This window comes from Triturus cristatus, chromosome 3_2, assembly GCF_964204655.1.
Source record: "Triturus cristatus chromosome 3_2, aTriCri1.1, whole genome shotgun sequence".
Lineage (NCBI taxonomy): Eukaryota > Metazoa > Chordata > Amphibia > Caudata > Salamandridae > Triturus > Triturus cristatus.
Genome location: NC_140584.1, coordinates 662,853,871 through 662,866,132, shown reverse-complemented (window position 1 = coordinate 662,866,132; position 12,262 = coordinate 662,853,871).

The following is a 12,262-nucleotide window of genomic DNA, read 5'->3' as shown; positions in this document are numbered from 1 at the left end:
TTGTGATGACTGACGAGGGGTATGGAGGAGGAGTGGTGGGCGCTGCTGTCAATGCGTATTTTGGTTTGGCCGGCCATCTTAGGACAGCCAAACCGACATGTGCACTGAGATATCTCCTACCCTAGCTGCGTTGCTGGTTGGAGACAGCAGACACAGGCTCCTAGTCACTCTGGGAGCGCAAATCCAAGGCACTCAGGCCAATGTCGCACTTCTCTCGTGCTGCCAGTAGCACGAGAGCAGCACGTGGAATGGCCGTTGAGAAGTCTGGGAGCCTCAGCCTGTGCTGCAGTGGAGCCAGAAGAACAGCAAGGCGATAGGCGGAAAGTAAGGTCATTTTTCTTTTTGATATTGTTATTGTCCACTCCCCCCCATGCGCTACCCTGCTTCCGTCTGCGCAGCCCTCCCCTCTGTGCTGACCCCCCTCCCCCCTGGCTGCTCCACCACTTTTCCCTGACGCTGGCCGCTACTGGAACAGGATGCACTGGAGTGGAGTCAAAGTGCGACCTCGTCAGGGTGAGATGGATCTACTCCGGGTCAGCCATGGACTGACTTCCAATGCTGGCGACATGGGTACCAGCGTTGATGAAAAAGGTACCAGTGCAAGTCTTGGAGCCTGATTAAAAGTTGGCGCTAGAGTTGGTATGGAACCTGCAATAAGTTCCAGTGTCTCATACGGCGCTGAGGATGGATCTGCCAGCAGTAACCTAACTGGAAGCACCTGTGAATCCATGGGGCCTAAAGATGCACCAGAAGAGCGACAAAAATATGCTTCATGGTCTCTTTAAAAGCCTCAACCTGCTGCGGCATAACCAATGGCCCAAGAAATTTAGGTGCAAAGGTACCAGTTGTAGAACTGGCTCCTTAATCTGAGATTGGAAACAATATCTATTGGCACCTTGACACCCTCCTGACTGCTGTAAAAACCTCTGGATCTAATATGCCACCCAGGGAATATTCTAAAGGTGAGGATTCTACAGTTAGAAATATCCATTCGAACGAGGAACCACCTGCACAGATTCAGTTACTGTCAGTGTGTCTGCCCACACTGATTGAACTAGGTTTCCTCAAAGTCTAGGTGATGTACGAGGTACTGGTTTGAGTTGTGCATTATTTATAAAACTATGCCGGTCAGAGATAGAAGTCTGAACCAAACAGAGCTTTTCATCACTCCCAACTCTATCGATCAGGGAGAAGTGCATCTTTGTATCTAGGTTTTACAGGCTTCATCGCCCATTAGTCTAGGTTTACACCAGTTTTACCTGGGCAAGATGTTTCGCTGATCAGAGTCCTCAGAGAAGGAATTTGTTGCAAGACATATTTCACTATAGTAGAATAAACCTACATTGAATAAAGAAAGCAGGTTAGGTTAGGAAGCCTTCGGTGCACCCAAAAAGTAGGAATGGCTGTGGGGCAGGTGCCCTGAGCAAGCAATGTATAGTATAATATAACCAACATAAGTAAATCTGCAGGGAAGCCACCATTTTTGGACTCATGCATATTGTGTACCAAATGGACACCATCATTAACATGGTTATAGTGAAATCAGTAAACACGCACAAGAATAGACAAGGAAACCCAGTCTTGGGGAACTGGATAAACATGCACTGGGAAAAACCAGTAGACAGTCTCCCCACACAGAAGCAGATTGAAATATCTGTACTATAGGAAAACAAAGGAAGGGCAGAAAAAAAGTAAACAGCATAATTGTAAGGTCTGTCTGGGACCATGTCTGGAGCACAGTCAGGGACTTAGGAAAGGACAGGTGGCTGGTTAGAAAAAGTCAGCAGAAAGAGGAGTACAGCAGTACCCAGGATTACACAGCGAATCAGAGGAGAAAAAAGATTCAAAGGGGAAGCCTGCACAAGGAACAAGATGGTCAAGACTCAAAAATGACAGGCATTCACAAGGTGATTTTGCATTCAGAATAACTAACAACCAGGACGGATGTGCAAGACTTATATATATATATATGTATATATATATATACATATATATATTATCTACTGGCGGTCGCCAGTAGATAGTTATAGTTACAACCTAGTTTCCATAGGAAATCTCAAAATTCTATTTAGAATAACTTTGGCGCCGGTTGACGAATCCTCGCAAAATTTTCAAAACTAATGGGGCGCTCAGCTCCTACCCTGAAAGTCTCGGGGTGATTCGTCAAGCGGGGGCCGAGAAAAAAGGGGGGTCCCAAAACGCGTTTTCCCCATGTTATTTTCCATAGGACCTTTAGACACAGCTACAGCCCGAACGGCTGAACAGAATTACGTGAAATTTGGCAGAGAGGTAGCCATAAGGTCAAGGAAGTGCCTTTTGCAGGTCTGGTGTAAATCTGTTCAGTATTTCCTGAGAAAATAGCATTTAAATGCATATCAATATCTATACGCGTGCACCGTGCGCGCACTGTGCGCGCACCCTGCCGTGCGCAAGCGCAATTCTGATTGGTTGTTAGATGTCAGTAAACATTTGAATCGGTCGAAACCAGGAAGTGTCGGCCGCCATTTTGTCTCTCGCAGTCTGAGGGGGTGAAAAAAAAAGGTGGAGAACGTGAAAAGGGGGCAGAGTGGACAGTTCCTGACCCCCTAGCCTTGGTCAGGGGGTCACAGAAGGACCCCCAAGGGAGGAAAAAACAATTTTTTTTATTTTTTAAAAATCGCGAGGTGCGCGCACCCTGCGCGCACGGCACGAACTGCGAACCGTGGGTGCTCGGTGCGCAAAGCGCACCAAGCGCCCACTGCACGCGCACGGTGCGCGAAGCGTACCGTGCGCGCAGGGTGCGCGCACCTCGCGATTTAAACATTTTTTATAATTTCACGGTGCGCGCACGGTGAAAAACCTAAAAAAAAAAAAAATTAATAAATACATAACTTAGCATTTAAAAAACCGTACAAATTCACTGAAAAAACCATAGGTGTTACACACGTTATAGTTACGAATTAGCATTTAAAAAACCTTGCAAATTCACTTAAAAAACCATAGGTTTCACACATGTTATAGTTAGCTGGACATTTCACTCGTAAAAAACCAAGGAAATTCCCCCGTTATAGTTACTGCAGGCAACTATAACTCACGCGACCGCAATCCTCTGCTGATGACGTCAGATATTACATCACTGATGACATATCTGTCTTTATGAAAAATAAATATTTGTAATATATGTATAGCTAAAGATTAATGGAAGAAGACATGGGTAAATAAGTGTCTAAATACAGTGATGTAATATCTGACGTCATCAGCAGAGGATTGCGGTCGCGTGAGTTATAGTTGCCTGCAGTAACTATAACGGGGGAATTGTGGAGAAGTGTGGCTCACTGGTTAGAGTAGGCAGACCTGGAAGCAGAGGTCAGCCCGGGACCAGGGTTCAATTCCCAGCTCGGCTGGGTCTTGAGTCCATAAATTGTCCATGGACTCGATAATTCTCGCTCCAGTGCATACTCGATTCATGGGTTCACACTCTGCGACTCTGGGCAATAGCTTGCTTAATCTCCACAATGGCCCCTCGCGGCGGGATGCCTGGCTTTCACCTTGTGTATGCCCTGCTGGGTTATCTCACAGGGGAATACCAGAACGGGTTCCCTAAGCAAGCGCTTAGAGACCGATTGGTGATTTGCGCTATATAAATATCTGTACATTTACATTTACAACGGGGGAATTTCATTGTTTTTTTACGAGTGAAATGTCCAGCTAACTATAACATGTGTGAAACCTATGGTTTTTTAAGTGAATTTGCAAAGTTTTTTAAATGCTAATTCGTAACTATAACGTGTGTGAAACCTATGGTTTTTTCAGTGAATATATATATATATATATATATATCAACATTAACAATAAAGGGAATGTGAGGTAAAGCACTCGGAAGCTCCAGACGGTAAGATTGAAGCTCAGTAAGTTCCTAACCCACAATTGCTGTTAAAGATGCTAAATGCAAATACCCACATACAGGATATACATACAAAGACAGGGTCTGTGCAGCAGGTACCTATGGTGATGGTATATATGTAACTCAAATACTCACAGTAGACAAGAATCACCTCCTAGGTTGTCAGTTGTGCCTATGGATCCTGGAGATCAAACAGGAACATGCAAGGCGGTAACAGCAAGGCTGTAGAACTAAGTACACAGCCACAAAGGACAAGGAGCTAGCAAGGAGGATTGCTTAACAGAAAAGGAGGGACAACAAAGGGCATGCTTGGCAGAAAGCAAGTAACACACTTACAAGGAAACTAAAAGCAAGACAGCAGGACTAGGAAGACCGCAAACTAGAAACTGAAACAAAGGTAACGGAGAGACAAGCAGTCGAGGAAAAGGTAAATTCAGAAGGAGAGAGGCTACAAGGGTGCACTAGAATAGTGCTGGTTCAGGAAACAAGATAACACTGCAGGAAATGCTAGTTCAGGGAACAAGTAAATAGCTAAGCTCATGAATCAAGGTAGCACTGGCAGGTAGTGCTAGTTTAGAAGGAAGGAAATAGCTAATCTCAGGAATCAAGGTAGCACTGGCAGTCAGTGCTAGTTCAGAAACAAGGAATTAGCTAAGCTCAAAAATCAAAGTAGCACTGACAGGCAGTGCTAGTTCAGGAACAAGGAATTAGCTACAGCTGAGGAATCAAGGAGTCAAGAGAGCACTGCAAGCAGTGCACATCAGGAACAAGGAATAGCTGCAGCTCAGGAACAGTAACAAGGAATAACTATAGTTCAGATACTCTGGAAACAATGAAAAAAAAAGCTCAAGAAACAAGGGTCGGTCTCACAGGAACACAGCTACAATGGCCAACGCTGGACTGAAGGGAGCTGGGGCTTAAAAGAACTCACAGTAATCACATGCATCAGGTGTGTGCAGGCTAGCAGCTGCCAACCACAGGTGTGTTGAATTCCTCCACCCATCCTTGGCCTGCAGGGTTGGAGACGAAGCAGTGAGCAGGGGATTATAGGTAATGGAGTTTCAAGCATGAGCAGGCTGGCTTCCCAAAGCCCAGCATGGCTTGGGATTGGATGGCATTTGCCAGAGACAGTCCAAATGGCTGGAAGTCAGTATAAGCATACAGGGGAGGGTCAGGAAGCTTATTAGAACACTGGAGAGTCCCACAATTCAGCCCCCTGGTGGTGGGCATGAGAGCGCTTTTCTGGGCCGCTGGATAACTGAGTAGGACTGTGATGCCATATTAATGGTACATTGTGCACTATACTCTTATCAACTAACCATAGCAACAATGCAGAAGACATTCATCCCAACAGAAGCTATAGAAGGAAGAATTTGCCACTGCTAATATTTTATTTCTGATCCTTAAAAAAAAACTAAACAAGCATCAGCAGCCATAATCTGCTTTCTATGTAGTGTCTAAACTGAATAGCTTTTGCTATCACTGAAACTAAGGTATTTTTTTTAATCAACCCCCAGAAAGACACATTGCTGAGTCAAGTCTGTTAGTGTTCACAGCTGCGCCTGGATGGGTCAGCAGGTATATTATTTCACTGGCTTTCGGAACAAATGTAAAGGCAGTGTTCATTCTCTTTACTTTAAGGTCGTTCTCCATAGGGTATGAAAGTATGGATGGAGAGTTTGCAGCAGGTTATACAAGCCTCTTAGTGAACAATGCATCTCTGTGAAGAAGGAGATATGAGGTAATCAGCTATTCCTGGGATGAGTCAAGAATGATTGTCAGCACTTGCAGGGAGATAATTGGGTGTGTACCTGCAACATAATTCCTCAAGTGAGTAGGTGTGAGAGCTCTGGAAGATAACAATGCAGTTATTTTTCAGAAAGCAAGAAGGAGGACCTCAGAGGAGAGTTGCCCGAGAGGCAGCCCCGTAGAGCTTTACTCTCACACTCAGGGAGGCTGGTAGGAGAAATAAAAATGTCCTTTTTGGAGGATCCTGCACCTGGAGGGCAGACAGAGCTTGCAGGGACCCAAGGACTGCACTGAATAGCACAAGACCAGCTCTGCACCACTTGTGCATGCTTCTCCCCATGTCTTTCTTCAAAAAGTGCACCATGAAGGAGATGAAGAGTTGTCATATGAAACCAGAAAAAGATTACTTCTATTTGTGGTCAGTGAATGAGTGCACACTGCTGGTCATTTCTGTCAGGGCTACCAACCCCGAAGGATGAAAAAGAGTGGGTAGTATCAGAGAGTTCATACATGGAGGTGGGACTTAGCCCTCCAATTGATACATGCTGGTTTTCTGGTCAAAGCACAACCCCAAACTGGTGGATTCTTAGAGGACTAAAAGGAATTGAGTGTCGCACCAACTCACGATTCACATCGCTGCCTCACTGCTGAATTTCTGCAGTCTCCAAAAAAGATGTAGGGCGTATCTAGGTTACAGCTCAGGGTGGTATGAGAGTCAAGAACCCTAGTGAGGAAGGTGAAGAACTGCCAAGATGCCTTATTACCCAAAGTGAGGGAGCCACTATGGTTAAAATGAGAGTATGTGTTTGTGATTCCCACACGAGGGAGCTAATCTATATGTCACTCAGCTAATGCAGATGGCTGTGTATTGTTTATAGTTGAACTCCCTTGTGAATATACCACAGGGTATGGCACCCATTGGTTTGAGAAAGTATTGCCAAATTGAAAAAATAGGTCCCTGGTCCATGATAATCAAGTAAAAGCACTAGACATAAAGAATTTATGGGATTTGCAGATGGTGTACTACATACAAAACACTTCTACACACAAGTCCAGTATGCGACTCCAGTCCTGTACTTATTTGCACTAAAGCAAACATTTTACTCATGGATGTGGGTGTTGCATAGACTGCATATGAGGTTTTCACAATGGAGACACTACTGAGATGGTGTGACTAATCAGATTGACATTGCAAAGACACGAAAAGTAATGCATACATTTATGAAACAGAGGAGCACCATCCCCCAGTGTTCAGTATTTTGCACAGTGGTGACCCACTGCATTGCAATTTTGGCAACATCACCAATTACTCCCAGAGAGATTGGGGTGACACACCTACAAGTGAGCCACCAACAGGTGGGCGCCAAATGCCAGTGCAAAGAGCTAGCATGAACGTCTGCTAATTTTGCCATGTCTTCAGAAAAAACAGGGGTGCTGTTGAATGGTTTCAAAGTCAACAGTCACCTAAAACAGACTCAGGTAGTTGGGTATGTGTGAAAATACTGAGATACTAGCACCCAAAATTATTTTACTAAAAGCAACTTCATACTAAATGCAATTACGTTCAATAAAATACCATCATGCGAGCATTATTGAAATAGAAACTTAATGCCAGATGTTTACATTCATTAGGATAACGTTCTTTTTTATCATATGTTTTATTGCTCATATCAGTACAATTGAACATATTGCTGTAATTTGTGCATTGAGGCCGTTAGCATGAGAAACAGACATTCAAGGATATGTCAGGTCTTCAAACGATCTCACAAAGATCCACAGGGCTTCAAACAAATATTCATATTTCATTCCTCATTGCCTTACATTACACTATGTTTCCCAACTCCAATCCCTCCAGTCAGCAACACCCCTAATGCCCATCACTCCAACTCAAATGTCATTCAAATCTAACATCCATTAAGGATTTTTTTCCTGGAACATTTAGGTGTCATCTTATGACTTAAACCCGGAGCTATCATAAACAGACGCCTCCAAGACATCTCTAAAAGTAATTTATCCACCTATCGACATTCATGCAAGGGAACCAGGTATTAAGGGCTTGTCTGTTCTCTATGGGCATATTTCAAGATGTCTGACTTTGTTCTTTTAATCTCACAATTGACTTTTTTTTCAAACTTTCTGAATGCTCTATTGTTCCAGCAGGGCATAGCCTTTGCAAATGGGGTATTCTTCTGCACAATGGCGGAGCAACATCACCCCACTGCCTCGCTCAGAGCCAGCAAATGTAAAATAAAACGTTGTTCTTCCATTGTTTTAGTTTGTATTTGCTGGCTCTTAGCAAGCATTGTAGGGAGGGTCGGGCAGGGCCTAGGCGTGGGGGAAGAAGTGCAACGTGCACTCCACTCCCTAAGTGCTCATGAGTGTTTGGCCGGCCGTCTCAGGCTGACCAAAACACACATGTGCACTAAGGTCTTCTCCAGTCCAGCTGCATTGAGCAACCTTGCTGGAGAAACCCCCACAGACTCCCTACCAGCCGCGGCCCGTGGAGGGAGTTCCGTGGGGCGGTAAGGCGGGGCGGGGCGGGGGAGGGGCAGGGTGGGGGGTTCTAAAAACCGGAATATGGATAACTGCAGGTAAGTAAACAATTAAATAAATAAAACGAATTTCGTAGCGCGCGCTGCATCGCATTTTGCGATGCAGCGCGCGCTACGAAATTAGTTTTATTTATTTAATTGTTCACTTACCTGTAATTATCCATATTCCGGTTTTTAGAACCCCCTACCCTGCCCCTCCCCCGCCCCGCCTTACCGCCCCACGGAACTCCCTCCACGGGCCGCGGCTGCTCCCTACCCTGAGATGGGTGTCTTTTCAGCCCGCTCAGACCGATACCCGCGCTGCTCTGCAGCACGGGGATTTGATGGGAGTCTGTCCCAGGGGCTGCTGGGACCTAGGAAGAGGAGAGGCAGCAAACACAACGCTGGAGGCGGCCGGCAGCTAAAGGTAAGTTTAAAAAAAATCTATTATTTCAAACCCCCCTCCTGTGCGACGCCCCCTTCTGTGCGACCCCTCCGGCCCACCACCCTTTATTTGTGGTGCCCGCCTCTGTGACCATTCTTTTCCACACTTGTCCCACCTGCCAGAAAAAACACGACAGGTAGCTGGAATATTTCTTCCTATCATAAGGAGATCTAGGAGCGCCTCTTGAACATGCATACTTTTCAACGGCTATGTGTTGGATTTGGCAGGGTTACCCCTAAATCTTTTTCTTTCACCCCTCCCGCTTTCTAAACCCATTTTTGCTGGCTGCTAAGCAGTGCTAACGTGCTTGGGCTCACTCCTTAAAACATGGTAAATTGGCTTACTCCCAATTAATTTACCTATAAACCCCTAGTACAGTGGTACACCAGGTACCCAGGGCCTGGATATTCAATGCTATTAATAGGTCTGCAGCACTTTTTGTGCCACCCATTTAAGTAGCCCCTTAAAACATATCCCAAGCCTGCAACTGCAACCTGTGTGCAGTTTTAAACTGCCAATTCGACTTGGCAAAATAAACCTTTTCCAACAAGAGTTATCTTCCATTGGATAACGTCCCTCCTGGTGCTACGGAAATTAGTCGCGTTGGTGAGATTTGAATTCCGGGGGACCATCCCCTGTCATAACTGCAGCAATTGGCACAATATTATCAAAGGCAACAAGATTATGCATCCCATGAAAGGCACTCTTGTTAAGCTACACGTCAATGCTACCTGTGACACTACTAACGTGATTTATCTATTGAAAAGCCCATGTGGACTCGTTTACGTGGGCAAGACAGAAAAGAAAATCAAAACCTGCATACGCGAACATAAAAGCAACATACGCACCCACAACATCAAGTCAACAGTTGCTGCACACTTTTTTGATAATCATCATAACATAGCACAAGTGAAGTTTACAATTTTGGCGACTGTTGAAAAAACCAAAGGCAGAGACAATAACACCTTTCTCCTACAAAGAGAGAACTTCTGGATATATAAGCTGGAATCTTTGAAACCTAAGGGTCTTAATGACCGCATGGAATTCGCGTGCTATTTATAATAGTTGTAACCTATTGTAGTGAGGTAGTTTCTTCATTGGACATTATTCAGTTTGCACATTTTGATATTGTTTTCATTGTTCCTTGAATGCATTCAGTCAAATCTGCATGTTTTCGCATTTCACTTTCATTATTCATATTTCCATTTATTCCTTCAGTATTCATTTCTCAGCCTCTTTACACATCCTTGACACTTCACAGTATGGCACGATACTGCCTCCACACCACTGCACCCGTACGCGTTCTAGTTTTTTCAAATTTACTGTAGTCCGTCTTCATTGACGACTCCTTTAACTAACAACAACTTCATCCCCTCCGTAAACCCGATGCACGTCCAGTATTAACCGCATGCAGACAGAGAAGGTAAGAGACGCTTTTTCCTAAGCGTATCACAGGGTCCATAGGAGTTTGTTTCACAGCGTTTTATTACCTCCGCGCACGTTAACCGCTCCTCGGGTATTCACCCCTGTTTCCTAAAGAGTGCTTCGGGTATACGTGTCCGCAGTTCGGTGTTCACGTTCACCGCAGGTATGCACTGGTGCACTTTCCCTAATTTCTCCACATATGCTGTCATCATCGTTCAACACATCTGGTTTTTCTTTTTAACTACACTTGTGTTCCTTTCAACCACACTCGTGTCCCGTATAATTATAGACACACTGTGACTGCATATTTTAATCAATTCGACGGGAGATTCAAAGCAATGTTACTTACTGAGACCATGCTATTTTTCCATCTTACCATCTCTATAGAATATACCATGCACGCTACCACAGAACTGATTGATTGTAGCTGACGATTTTTTTCTTTCATTTCTTTGTTCACCTTGGGCATCATTTACTAACCCACTTAATACATGAATACAATGTTTCCATTGACGCAGTCCCTCATTAGTTTATTTTATTGTTTAGATTCCCCTGATGAAGGGCCCCCAGTGAGCCCGAAATGCATTGTATTAACCGCATGCAGACTCAGAAGATTCCCCTGATGAAGGGCCCCCAGTGAGCCCGAAATGCATTGGGATCATATTTAAAAGATTTTCAACCGCATCAGGATGCTGTTCCTTATCATTTATATGAATTGAATTCATCTTTATGAAAGAATGAAAGTACACTTGCAACTTTTGAGACAAGACTTGTCTTACCTTATTGGTTGAACCTCATCTACAAAATTCAAATCTCGCCAACGCGACTAATTTCCGTAGCGCCCAAAGGGACGTTATCTAATGGCAGATAACGTTTGTTGGAATCTTGATAATAACACTCCCTGGTTCAGAGAGTGATACCTCTGAGGCACACGACAACTTATTCAACCTCCATCCATCCGGCTTGTGCACGTCTGAACTTCAATATAAAATAAACCTTTTGTCAGAACTAAACCTCCCTTTTTAAAACAAATAACTTACCAATAGGGTAGGCCCTAAACATCCCATAGTGTACATGCATTGTATTTCAAAAGTTGGACATGTACTTTTAAGTTTTGTATGTCCTGGTAGTAAAAAATTCCTAAATTAGTTTTTCACTATTTTGAGGCCTAGCTCTCCTATAGGATAAGATTAGCTTACCTTATTACATTTAATAAGTGCTAACTTTCTATTGGAGGCAAGTAGAAATGTATTTTTTGGACTCAAATTAATTGTGATATAAAATCTTCTTTTAAAAAGTTGACATTTTCCTGCGCTAAACTGTTTGAGTCCTTCCAGGGGTTTTTAGCTGCCAGGCTGGTTAATTGCTCCCCCATCAGGAATATGTATTGGGCCCAGTGAACAAGAAGCCCTGGGTATAGCTGGGAGAGGGCTATCCTGCCAGCATGGGAGGAGCAGAGCTGTTCCCTGCCCCACTTATACACAGGAACTGCCTCAGCACATTCACAAAGGACTTGTCACCAGGCTTTCGGCACCCCAGACATCTTGGGACCTGGGCAGGGAGGACGAAAATTCCAGAACCATCATTGGGGTGAACCTTTTCAAAGCTGGCACCAAGAATAAATAGCGGACCCTCAGACCAACTCTTCAGTGCTCTCGTGGCTCTGCAGAAGATTGCAGAAGGACTGCCTTGTACTCCAGAGGACTGCCCTGCTGTTTGAGGCCTGCCTTGTATCTCAGAGAATTGACCTGCTGGCTTGGAGCCTACCTTTTACTTTATTAATGTTAGTTTGCAGTAAAAAATTTAACATCGTGCCTCTGAGTTAAACATGACTGCTTTTATGCCAAGCTACCGGAGGGTAAAACACAGGTTACTTTACTGAATTTTAATGTTCAACCTGACAGGGACTGTGGTTGTGGCTCAAGAAGGAGTAATACCCTCTTCAACCAAAAAAACTATTTCTCACACTTCTCCAATTTAGTTTCCTCACCAACTGCACCACGTTATAAAACTGGATGCCTTTGTAGTTCAACTGAGTCTCTGGAAAATCCCAAACCACTGTTCCTAAGGCAGCTTCAATGCTAAATTTCACATGACTCTTTTCACCAGGTCACACCAGGGACATCAGAATCTGGAACTACTCCCCAAACAGTCTAAGTGGCACAGGAGTCATCAAAAACAGCATGAAAGAAACACCATTTTGTTATGATGCCTCACAGCATACCCGAA